This window comes from Limulus polyphemus, unplaced genomic scaffold, assembly GCF_000517525.1.
Source record: "Limulus polyphemus unplaced genomic scaffold, Limulus_polyphemus-2.1.2 Scaffold1304, whole genome shotgun sequence".
NCBI lineage: Eukaryota > Metazoa > Arthropoda > Merostomata > Xiphosura > Limulidae > Limulus > Limulus polyphemus.
The window spans coordinates 54,208-68,205 of record NW_013666914.1 but is presented as its reverse complement, the minus strand read 5'-3'; positions in this window follow the sequence as shown (position 1 = coordinate 68,205).

Below are 13,998 nucleotides of genomic sequence, written 5' to 3'. Positions count from 1 at the left end.
TTACCGGTGACAGTTCTCTCCAAAAATGGTTCACGCGCATTACACGCCAGAAGAGTTGGAAACGATGATCATCGGAGAGTTCGTGAGGCACCCAAATACCTTCTTTAAGGAGTTTTTCCATATTCCTTAGATGTTTACATATTGTTTCGTGAGAGACATACAATTTCAGGGCCATTTCACGAGTGTGTTGCCTTGGGTTAGACTCAACAAGCATCTTCAGAGCATCAATATCAATTCCAACATGTCGGCCCCTGCCATCACAGTTTTTAAAGCTAAAGTCACCTGAACGAAATTTGCTGAACCATCGTTGACACTTACGAACGTTCAAAACATTTCCATAAACTTCTTTGATATTCTTTGTGGCTACAGAGGCGTTATTTTCCTTCTTGTATTCAACAGCATTACTTTACCGAATGCGTGTCTCGTCACTATGAAGGATTAGACTATACCAAACTTTACACATTATATAGGCTACACTAACGTGATGTTTAGGCGGTTCGTTTAACTATTATACGTGATGTACGTTTTCTTTTGTTTTTTTTTGGGGGGGGGGGGTAATGAAAGTGTTCCAACACGCGACATTAATTTCTTGACAACCTAATATGAGTAAATCATAATAATTTTTTTTTTATAATAAAAGGGTTCAGAGTGAAATATATATATAAAAGTAGAACTGATAAACTCCTAATCATGCCGGACAAGATTGATCTGCCTGTAAAGACAGCAAATGAAAGTGAGTAAAACATCATCCATTACAAAACACAGCATAGTTTGTTACTATACGTGCTGAAAGTAGTTTCGAAGCCACAGATTCTTTCAGAGTTTTTCAACAACATCAAATCACGAAGGATTATTTATAAATAGAATCTGTCATCAGCAAAATGACTGCCCCTCAATCATTAGGTTATTTGTTTTGTTTTGGGGCATGTAAATATAGTGTGTTTATATGTGTGGTAAAAGAGTAGCCCAAGAGTTGCCTGTGGGTGGTGTTGACTAGCTGCTTTACCTCTAGTTTATCACTGCTAAATTAGGGACGGCTAGCGCAGATAGCCTTCGTGTAGCTTTGCGCGAACTTCCCAAGACACCAAACTACTTTACCTCAGAGAGATAGACCGGTTGAGTACATTGTGTCTGATTGAGGTGTTATTGAACGTAAATATTATCGTTGAAAATATAGTATCAAAAGAGGGTTTAAATTATATGTTTTACATCCTGAATATGGAATCTAAACATGCTTGATGCCCCCACACCTCTAACTTGTGCTATTCTATTTAGCATTATAATTATAGTTCTGTGATTTTCCGTTAGGTGGCGAAGGAGCGCTTCAAAGCCGTCTTTTCATATTCGATGACAAGGAACCCACTTTGAGATTAATAATGCTTGGAGACAGTTTGAATGGATAATGAATAAAAACTTTAATATAAGTTTAACATAACAGCAAATGTACAACGTTTTGACAAGGTTTTGCCATCATCGGATCTTTTCATACCTTTATATACAACTATTTCGAAAAACCGGTTATGCTCTTACTTTTTTAAAACGGTTGATTATATTTTCTTTCATAGATTTCAAATAGCGTCGTTTGATTTTCAGTCTTCGCATGCTGGTTGAAATATCTTATTTTAGTTTTTTGATGAAAATGAAGTTTATGAACATTGCTGGTTCCGTTATCGGAAACTATTACATCAACTTAACGGGTAACCTGTAGACTCAGATGTTGAGATTTATTGCCTTGGCAACCGTTGCTAATGGTTTACATGAGTCAGTCGATATTATGATCCCACTCTAACAAAAGAGAAAACACTGTTCCAGGTGGGTATCTTGCATCAAAGTTAACGATTTCGTATTCTTCATATATGTATGTAAACACAATACATACAGCAGAATATCAATTCTTTCAGTTTTCAAACTGTAACCTTTAACCTATTGTCCACGTGAATGCTCTATAATTAAGGCTTCTGATTTTCGATTTTAGCCAATGAACACCGGTAAAATACCCCCGATACACAAAAAATCGGTGTTTTTCTAATAAACACCGGAAATAGTTATTTAGCTTACATTAACGTCACCACTTTCTCGATTCTTTATGTTCGCGAGATTTAAACACTGTAATTCTGGTAAATTGCAGTAACGTGACAATTGCGCGGTATTGTATATCTAACCGGTATTATTACTATTCAAAAATCTTGTACATCATTATACATAGGGCTTCTATTTTCCGGTGGTTATTATTATTTTTTTAATCGGTGTTTATTTTTAACTGTCTTATAGTTAGTTTAAATAAGAGCTCTATATTTGATTTTCTGATTTTCGATTTTAGCCAATAAACACTGACAAAACACCTCTGCTACAAAAATAAAAAAATTGGTGTTTTTCCAATAAACACACATTGAGAATTAAAGAAAAAACCTACAGCTTGACAGTTTACTTAAAGTATTTTTCCATTAAAACTAGTTTAATGTTATAAAACACAGTAAAGACATTCCACTAAATGGATTCACGCACAACTTTAAACAAATAACACAAAATAATTTAATTTAAAGATGTATAAGAAATTTACTTCTTGGACTTCATTTTGTGATTTAATCTGCATCCAGTATAGACTAGACTGGTTTAAGCTGGTAGCACTGTCTATGATTGGATTGTTCATCGAAATGATATTTTAAATATCTCCTCAACAGGTCATCAGAACTTTACAATACTATACAGTTTTTTCTTTTATAACAATATATACGTAATGACAGATTCACAAGTTCTAGAAATGTCTGTAGATATCAGGCAGGCGGAAGCACTGTCTATGTAGGGATGGCTTGGATTGTTCATCGAAATGGTATTTTAAATATCTCCTCAATAGGTCATCAGGACTTTACAATACTATACAGTGTTCCCTTTCATAACAACATCTACGTAATGACTGAATCACAAGTTCTGGGAATGTTTATAAATATCATAGCAAAAAGTTTGAATTTCAAGTTCTTCTTTCTTCTACTTTTTTATTACATGATAACTCAAAAACCAAAACAGTGATGTCAACCAATTTCACTGAGGTGACACAGTTTCAAACGAAGTATCCGTTTTCATAAGTATTATTAATAACTGGTAGTAATTTTAAAAAATAATAATTTTAGTGTAAATGATGTTATAATTACCCCCTTGAAGTTAGTTATCTTACCGAAAATTGATGTTCCCTTAAAAACCTTAAATACAGGGTGAAACAGGAATTACCAGCCAATAATAGATAAACAATAAATATTATAGTTGGAACCTCATTGTATTTAGAACTTGGTTATAAATACAACCTTCCTATATCTATTGAAACATTGCATTAAAAGAAAACACGCAAACAAGTAAAAAAAAACTTTTCAAAAAAGGAAATAAACATAGGGATGGTTAATATTAATCCTACAAAAACAATGTAAACAAGATAGTAGGGATGGAATTTGCATCATCCCTACATAATAGCACAGGCAAGAATTAACATATAGTAATATATATAACTATTCAATCACAATTGAGTTTAATTTATCCAATTTTTGTCTGTTAACATTCTTCTACACGTGCAGTATTGTTTTTAAAGGGTTGATATTAGCCATCCTTACATCCCTTTTTTTGAAAAGTTGTTTCTTTACTTGAATACATACCATAGGTCTTATGTGTTTTTATGCATGCAGGAAAACCCCATAACATGTTTATATTAAAATTTCCGTGACACAATTTTTAAATGCAATTTAGCGGATATGTTTTGTTTTGCGCCCACATTTATAACACTTGTTTTATCATTTTTCTCCGGAAACTAGTATTTCAATATTTTTCACGTCAAGAGAAAATATCTGGGTTCATCTGGTGGTGTAGTCACCAATCTATTTAATGAATTGTCTATATTTTCTAGCACCCTCCCCCCTCAATGACTCAGCGGTAAGTCTCTGAACTTCTGACGCTAAGAATTGGGTATCAATACCCGTGCCACGTGACTATGGCGCTCGACTAGCAATCTGAGGGTCGCGGGTTCAAATCCCCGTCCCACCAAACATGCTCTCCCTTTCAGCCATGGGGACGTTATAATGTGACGGTCAATCCCACTATTCGTTGGTAATAGAATAGCTCAAGAGTTGGCGGTGGGTGGGGATGACTAGCTGCCTTCCCTCTAGTCTTACACAGCTAAATTAGGGACGGCTAGCGCAGATAGCCCTCGTGTAGCTTTGCGCGAAATTCTAAACAAACCAAACCAATACCCGTGATAGACGCTGCACAAATAGCCCATGTGTAGCTTTTGTGCTTAACAACAAACTATATTTTCTAAAACACAGCATTGACTTTTCAAGAGATAGAGAGTCACTGACAGCTCATGAAGCAAACAATTGGAAGTTCGTATCTTGTAAGCAAATTCATATTTCATTCATTTTTTTGGGATTGACACACACACACACCTACATATATATATATATATATTATTTTATTTTATTGCTATGATAGTTATTTTTCATTGTTAGCTTAGTATATAGATTTAGGACTAACGTAAGTCTCTTAAGCTGGTTCAACCTCGTAAGGTATTATTGGGATTATGGCCGAAAATATTGATAACAGCGAGGGTACCACTTATAATTCAATACTTCAGTTTTCATTTGCTGACTTTGTATACTCCTAGTTTTACTGGTATATTAAATAAGCTACATTAATTAATGGGTCAGCTTTTAGTACTGATTTGTATAAATAGCTCGCTTTGATTAGAAGTTATTTCAAATTATTGTAAAGTGAGTATACATTTGCAACATTGTCTGCTTCTCCCAAATATCCAGAGTGGAGCGATTTTTATTGACCATAAAACAAAAACCTTCTTAAACAAGAACCCACTTCTCTATAAATTAATGTACTCGTTTATTAGCAGTCTCGTGACTTTTATAAAGGACGCGCATTACTGTGCTATTAAAGAACCTGTTGTTAGATTTAAAAACAAAAATAAAACATTAAAATATACTTTTATTGTAAGGCTGATGGTTTAAGGATCTATTGTTTGTTTAATAAATGCAGCATAATAGGACTAATATATATAACCTTGTAGCAAAAAAGTTGTAGACTTATTGTCTCCAGACACCTGTTGGAAAGCATATAAACAACTGTTCTGATACAGCTGTCAGCAAGACAACACAATACCGATATTCTGCTAATACAGAAGACATAATAATGTTCATATGATATTACACATAACTTAGCATAATTATAGAGAACGGCTAGTATAAATAGATGTAACATATCCCATTAAAAATAAATAAAACTAAGCCTTTTATAACGCTTATCAGTAATGTTAAGTCGCACAAGGATCAATGGTGCTAGCTGAGTAATGTCCATTACTGGGGAGGGGGATTTCTGCTCCGTTTTCACTTCTCAGTCACGCAACTCAACTCAGATAATATTTTTTTTTAATCCCATGAGAATATCGATGTTGATATAAGGAGGCACTGATTCAAAATATTTTACCTTCATAGGCAGTGAAATTCTGCTTAAGTTAGCTCCCAAAATCACCTAAGATGTAGTAGGTAAATGCCCAATATGGCGTAAAGTAATCTAACAACAAACGTTTGACTGAAGAGGACACGTCAAATTGTCGAAACTTGTATCCATATAAATTTGGTATTGTTCTTTTTATTGTAGATTTAAAATTTATTTTGCAAATGAAAATATTTAATTTTTATTCCAGAGATAACAATGAACATCATTTTCATCTTGTGTCTTTATATATACAGTTTCTTAGACAAATATATGTAGGTAGGCCTTGTTGTTGTTTGTAGTGTTTATTTTCAAGTTGGAAGTAGGTCGCGTTGACATAGAAGGTTGTGCGTTCTATCATGGAGATTGTCAGTTGGCTGTGTTATTTAAGATTTCTATAATTTTCAAACTGTTGGGGGGGGGGGGTATTTGTAGTGTGTCAAGGGTTGGAACTGAGCATTGTGTTGAGTGGGGTTATCGCGGTCCCTTTTATGAGCTGAGTTCTAATCATGTGAGGATATTTACCCTTTATCCACCAGATATCTAGCAAATGGATGGCATGGTGAATTTCTGCAGTAGAACGGAGGGGGGGGGGGGCAGCCTTGTCTCAGCATTTTAGGTAAACCGTAGATTTGTGGGGTGGTGCTGTGGAGTACTGTTACTTGCTTAACTGTTTCTGCTCCTAAGTTTTTTTTAACGTTTATTGAGGATGTAATTAATTTTCTTCTGTGTGTTAACGGTTGACTTAGAATTGGTATTAATGTAGTGGCCATGTTTAACTAGAGTTTGGAGCTTGATGATATGTGTTCTTTATCCATGTTGACAGTAGCAGTCTCTTTGTCTGCAGGTAAAAAATGGTGTTGTCTTTTTTTTCAGTTCCTGAGCGAAGTGTTTTTCTGATAGGGTGGTATTATAGCAGAGTTTCCATTTCATGATTTTCTGGACTGTTGATCTTAGTTTTATTCTAAATTTTTCTTTTTCTGGCAAGCTGTAAATTGCCTCTTCTGTGGTTATAGATATATCTAAGGTGTTATTTGTTAGGGTGAAGTATAGTATTGTACTTAATACACTATTTTTAGTTTCTGTTATTGGTAGTTTACTTAAGTTTATTACTATGGAGTTAGGTGTGTCTAAAATGTTAGAAGGCCTTTATGTGGATTTTCTGAGTACGAGTGTGTGCATGTGTTTGTATAAATTTTGAATAGCTGTGCTTATCTTGATAGAGTCTATGTTGGCTGTTGTATTATCTATTTTATGATACAGATCATTAATATTACTCTGTATCCTGTGTTTATTTATGTGGTGATATTTGATCCTATCTTGAAGAATGGCTTTATCAAGTTTCTAAGTTTGACTGTCACACCGTGAGTGTTGAAAGGTAACTTAACCCTAAGTTCTTTAGGAATTACGTCACATTGTTGACATTTATGGAAGAAAGTGACGTCGTTATTTATTTTAGCTAAGTTACAGGTAAGCTTGTCTAAATCCCTAAATTCCTCACAAAGTCCTAGGCCGCAATGGGTCATGAAATTCTTACAGTAACATTATTGTAATCGGTATATCGTACACCACCGAAATTAAACAGGGAGAAAATTACAGATACACATATTCATATTTCCATATGTCAGGTGTATCTCTGGAATCGTACAAAGTATATGTAAACATTATAAAGACAAAAGAGTATTCAGAAGCCATAACACAATACGTTCATAATTAGTACACGCAAAAACAACCTAGAGACTCCATGGAGAAAAAATAAACACCACTTACAACAACCCTATGAATGTGGATTGTAATACACTGGAGAAAAAACAAAAGTTTGAATTTAGGGGCATAGACATACAAGACTCATTAATGTTGATCTATCTGGAATAGCCCATTGTAACGGAGGAGAACAAAATGGAATAATACTAAAATAAGAGGTTATAAATACCACATGAGAAAAAGAAACCGATTACTTCCACCTATCTGTTAACAAACCCAAATCAACCTAGCATAGGAGACAGAGAAACCTTAACACCTCTCTTGAAAACATTCAAATAGTTCATTCAAGTTTAAATATCGAGCGTAGAGCACACAAGAAGACCCAGGATCGAATCCGGGCTACTACCAACACAGAAATAATCCTTCATTACTCTTCCCTAATGACGGGCGGTATATGAGCAACCGAAACGCAGGAAATAAACCGGTAAGAAGTATATAAGTATATAAAAAAAGAAGTTACAAGTTAATAATTAGGCCCAGGTGATCGCATGGGCTACTAACCATGGCAACAATTGATACATTAACTATTATGAAATGCGGTACTAATTCCGTATTATGTGAATAAGTTCTATTTAATGACATTAAAACGGAGCTCTGTACAGGTATCTTGAGACTGCTTATACCGAGTTAATGCATCCAAAAGTGCTTTTATCTTTCATTCCCTCCCTGGGGATGAAACATCAACATAGTCGTAGAAATCCGTACAGTAAACCTTCAACATTAGGGCTCCTCTCATTAGTCGTAGTGTTGTGTAACAGACGGAGACCAATCGCTCTGGCCGAAGGTTAAGCTTAGTTAACGGTGTGGAAATAATTCATTACCTTAATGTTTCTACCAGTTATATTAGTTTCTTAGCATTGTCAAGTTAGCAAGCTTTAATGTCACTGTTAATCATCATTAGACAAAACGGGGTGGGAAGGAAAATACGTTCTTTTGTCTACTGATATGCAGTGTTATATATTTACAGAATTTTTATCATTTTTCTAATTAGTAATAATGCGAACAGTATAGAGAAAACAAACAAGTATAGCGTGTCTTTCAGGTATGCAGGTTGTTTATACGTGTTATTGGAACTCAGTAAGAATTTTCATAGATTACGAAAAATAACAATTTACTATATCAAGAAATGTGTGTGTGTCTGTGAAAAAAAATACATGGTTGTATATCTATTATTTCATATCTGTTCCTTATACGTTTCCACATTTCATGATCAATTAGCACCAAACTTGACACTGTGATACAGGATGACATGGGGAAGGTCATGAATGGGAAGTGGAGTTTGGACCCCCACATCTAATTTCGGAAAAGAAAAAACAACAACTACCAAATCAGCACAGCTTGACAGAGTGATACAGGATGACACAAGAAAGGTCATGAGGGGGTGGACCCCCATCTAATTTCATATTGATAGTTTGTTTGTTTGTAGTTAAGCACAAAGCTACACAATGGGCTATCCGTGCTCTGCCCACCACGAGTATTGAAACCCGGTTTCTGGCAGACATGTAGCTGTACCACTGGAGGGGGGGGGGGCTCATATTGACAGAATTCTTGAAAACAGTATGTCTCTATTTTCAGTATTGGTACATTTATGTATTTTAATTGGACTTTTAATGTTTATTATGTTAAGAAAAAACAGTAAAAGCACAATTTCCTGTGCTTTGTTACAAACGAGTTTTTATTTCACCCGTCCAACGAACGGGTACTCCAGCTAGCAGCTGAAGTATTAAGTAGTACTCGGGGTAAACTTTCGAATCATTATTACCTTTACGCTTCGGCTTCTTGCTAAAGAAATTAGCAAAAAAGTAATAGAATACGCGAAACGTAAGAGCTCTGATTTGCTGGAAAATAGTTTTATAAACCACTATCTGTTTAGTCGGAGTAAGAATTTTCAATAGATAAAATTCAGATTATTACTCAGTGAACAATGAAACGTTAATCTCTGCTTGATTAGTTTTTGTTTTTGTTTTTTTTTTAGAAAAAAAGTTTGATTTTTCTGTGTGATTGGAGACAGTACCTTCTACAATGAAGTAAGTATATTTGCCGGTTTTAATAATTTTTGTAAAGATAAAGAAATTATTTGCCATCAAATAAAGATTATTTTTTAGGGAATAATACAAGGATTTATACAAAGTTAGATGAAGTTTGTTTGGATGAAAACCAAATACGTATGTGTACTGTACTCGCTTTTATCTCTGGGCAGAAATTGTGGCCATTTCCTATAACATATGTATTAGGTATGTACAATGGTTGCGTACTTATAATACATATATTAAAATCCGAGGTTCGATTCCCTGCGGTAGACATAGTGCAGATAGCCCAATGTGTAGCTTTGCGCTAAAACAACAACACAGAGAAACAACGCTTCAATCTAATTTTAACACCTGCCACACGAGACAGCCCAGCGTCTTTTAGTACTGAGCGTAGGATGGTCAACAGGAGTGGTCATTCCGGAAACCGGTTATTTAGGGTTGTTTTGATAGATCTCGATGAAAGAAGCTTGGCACAACTTGTAAATCTATATGGATTATACTATGGTGATACCAAACAGGGCATTATACCATCCTTCTGATATGTACTCTTCATTGCAGAAATGACATTTTTGATATGGGAATCGCTAGGGAAATCATCTTGTAATGACATCGTGCATCTGCTTCAACTTCAACACTGCATCTTTAGGCTTTACTGTGCCGTTAGTTTCACAAAATACTGAAACTAATGATTTGTTATATATGATTTCAATCCCCCTTTTAAAAAATAATGATACTATTGTGCCCGTTTTGTTTTGTTTTTTCACTGTTAATGCAGTAATCAACTGAAGAATCTCTGATTCAGCTGGTATGTTAAATCGATTGGGACATCTTCGAATAAGTTCTTCCCTCATCCGACCTGGACCCACGGTTTAGCTTAATCACTATATTTAAACCTTCACATTCACAACCATATCTAGAACATTTTAAGCATGTTTCATTGCTACACCATTTTAGTTTATATTGACAAATTAACTTATCCATGTTGACTCTCATGGTCTCGGGTCTTTTTTTTTTTCATATCAATATGCCGGGCTGGCTCGTGTTAAAACAATTTGAAGTCTGTTGTTGTTTTATGTACTCATTTTTAGATTTCCGAAAATTTTTAATTTATAGCTTTACTTGATTTTTAGGCTGAAAAGAAGATTGTATGTTACTAAGTTGGTCCAAATGTATGAGTGAAAAATCTTACATGTATGTGTGTGTGTGTGTAGCTTGTTCATTTTTACATGTGTATACACTACTTATAACTTTGTCTAATCAAAGACTAACACTCAGTTCATGTACACACTAGGGTTTAATGTGTTTTATAATGACATTTCCCATCCTGTTCTGCCCTTAAATAAAACTTTCTCCATCATCAGTCGAGTCCAGTATGATGGCTATGATTACATGCTGTTGATGTTTCCTTAATGACTGGCCCGTATGAAGGATGGCAAAATCAATCTTAGACTTCACATCATGAGAAATTTTCGACAGGTCCTTCACTGTTTGTAGATGTTCGCTTCCAAAACCACATTTAATCAGACTGAAGACACAAAAAGTCCATTGAAGCTGTCTCAAAAACTTGTGAGGTATGTACTTGATCTAGCTTGCTGTGATTTGAGATTGTTAAGCCATTTTTCTCATCAAAATAGGTGCTCATTTCCAGGTGTAGCAGGAAGCATGTAAACTTTTGTCTAAAAATGTAGCACATTTAATATTTATTTCCAGTCTAAAGTGTGTCACATGTCTCTGGTTATTTCCAGTATAAACTGTGTCACACATCTCTAGTTATTTCCGGTCTAGACTGTGCCACATATCTCTGAATATTTCCAGTTCAGGCTATGTCACATGTCTTTGGTCATTTACAGTCTAGGCTATGTCACTTGTCTCTGGTTATTTCCAGTCTAGACTGTGCCACTTGTCTCTGGTTATTTCCAGTCTAGACTGTGCCACTTGTCTCTGGTTATTTCCAGTCTAGACTGTGCCACTTGTCTCTGGTTATTTCCAGTCTAGACTGTGCCACTTGTCTCTGGTTATTTACAGTCTAGGCTATGCCACTTATCTCTGGTTATTTCCAGTCTAGACTGTGCCACTTGTCTCTGGTTATTTCCAGTCTAGACTGTGCCACTTGTCTCTGGTTATTTCCAGTCTAGACTGTATCTCACACAAAAAGATGGAACAGTCATTAATCCTTTCACCTTGAACGTAACTAGAGTCTTTGAAGTTTTCCTTTATGTTCAGTTTCAGTTGTAAGTATAAAACAGTTTGTCTGTTGTAGTTTTCAGTCAGTCTGGTTCAGTTTATGGTAATAGGCTTTCGAGAAGCATTAAAGTGTCTGGTATTTTTTATTTTACTCGTACTCTGATAGTCAGAGGCCAGAGAGTAAATGGTCTTCTTGTTTAATTTCATGCACACATTTGACATTACTAAGTTCTCCACTTCCATTATTACTCATCAATACTCACCTCGTTATCCAGCCCCCCATCGTAATCCATTCTTGTAGGTGATGATGGGTGTTCAGTAACCCTTTTTACTCTAGCCCCTGTAATCTATCCTTTAGGTGATGATAAGTGTTCAGTAACCCTCTTTACTCTAGCCCCTACCCCATAATCCTTCCTTGTAGGTGATGATGGGTGTTCAGCAACCCTTTTTACTCTAGCCCCCCATAAGCCATCCTTGTAGGTGATTATGGGTGTTCAATAACCTCTTCACTCTAGCCACCTGTAATCAATCCTTGCAGGTGATTGTGGATGTTAAGTAATCCTCTTTACTGTAATCTCTGGGTAAAAGACGCTACTAAGGTTAATGTATTAAGTATAAAGAACTGAGTATATCGGGATAAAAGACTGTGTGTAAATATTAGGTTCAGTTATAATTTAGACTACAAATAACTTTTAAATCTGCTTTTCAATCTTCTTTGAAAATCTAACATTTATAAACTAAAACAAGAAAAAAAGTACAAAACATTCTGTATAAAGATTCAGTTCAGAATTTTATCAAATATATTGCAGTAGTTGTCGTTTTAATTTTTGGACCAAAGCTGTATACTCATTAGAGCAAGATGGGAACTTGACCCCTTTGGAATCCTAAAAAAATTATTTTGAAAGAACAAAATGTAAAATTTATGAGTAGACAGAAATGAAAAAAATATATATTTGCCATAGTGCGTGTAGATTAAGTAGAAACTATGAAATAATCCTTAAAAACAAGCCTATTTCTGTCTTTCAATGTGAGTTTTTCATTGTCCTTGGATTTTTCTTTTCAGCGGATGCTCTTGACTGTGACATTTTCCTTAGTGTTTAAGCTCCAGTTTTTAAGTGTATTCAGTTTGTTTTAAGCAGTTTTCAATTCATCTAATTCAGTTTCCCGAAGAAGGGAGTTCGGTCCTGATCTTTCGGAGATGTATGGAGGAATCACCAACTTTAACCACTCGCAACATTATACAGTAGTGTGTTGTCTGTCAGTCAGTCAGTCAGTAGACACAAAATGACGTCACATAGAGGACGCTTAACGTTGCAGTTTGTACTGTCGTCATGTCAGTAAAACGTGTGCATGCCATGATTAACGAGAATAATTATGCACTCTCTAGGCTACAATACAGCATGAGATATGAACTTCAAAAGCAAGAAATAAAGATATTTGTTACTTTTAATTTTGGTTTTATTTACTCTTGAAACAGAATACTTTCAGGGACTCTGCGCAAGTACATTTAGTATTTGCAACATATTATTTTGTAGTTGAATGGTACAAATGTTCTAGACACTGTTTTCAGTACTTGCTAGATGAACATCATTGACTACTCCTCCCATATAAGATTTTCAGTTGTATCATTGTTCCACTTGGGATCTGTACAACTGATAATTCCATCACGTCATTTAACAACTCTTTTATCTTAGCACAACTCCATGGGCAGGTTTTAAATGGTTATTCGACAACTATTTCTACTTTTCCCGGTTTATCGCCAAGGTGGAAAGAACCTCCAATTATTCTTAGGCTATTCTGTTCGTCCAACAGTTTCGCCACAAAACCTATAGAGACTTTAGCAGTAACTAATTTCCCGCCAAAGAGCAACCATTAATGTAACACATGGAAATTTAAAACTTTAATATATTGTTTTGTATCATTTTGTGCATTATAATTCATAAGTTTTACATCTGAATAATTTATTTATCAACACTGTATTTATGAGGCAAGATTTTTCATTACATAGCCTACGAAAATTTATTTTCTTTAAATTAATACTTGTTTCAATTGGGCTTTGTTACCTTTATATAAATCGTGACATTTTTGTTAAGTTTTAATATTTTACATCTACTACAATTACAATTTATGTTTAATATTAATACTGTGTAATGTTTTCATACGTTTAAGCATAAAATTGATCACAGAGGACACCACCTGCAGCTTGTCTGTCAGCGAGCCTGCTTGGTGTCGAAGGAAATCCTCCATTGTTCATTCTGCTCTGAAGCCAAGAACCCCCACCCCCACCCCAAGTGTTACAGCGGTATGTCTGCGGACTAACAACGCTAGAATCCGGGTTTCGATACCCGTGGTGGGTAGACCACAGATAGCCCATTGTGTACCTTTGTGTTTAATTACAAACAAAACAAGAGCCAAGAATCTTGTAAAGTTAAATTAACAAACAATAATATAAAAACTTACTTTAAAACATTTAACACAACACAGATTAAACAAGACGTTTACAACAATCAAAAGTGATTCAGAGACTAAAACTTTG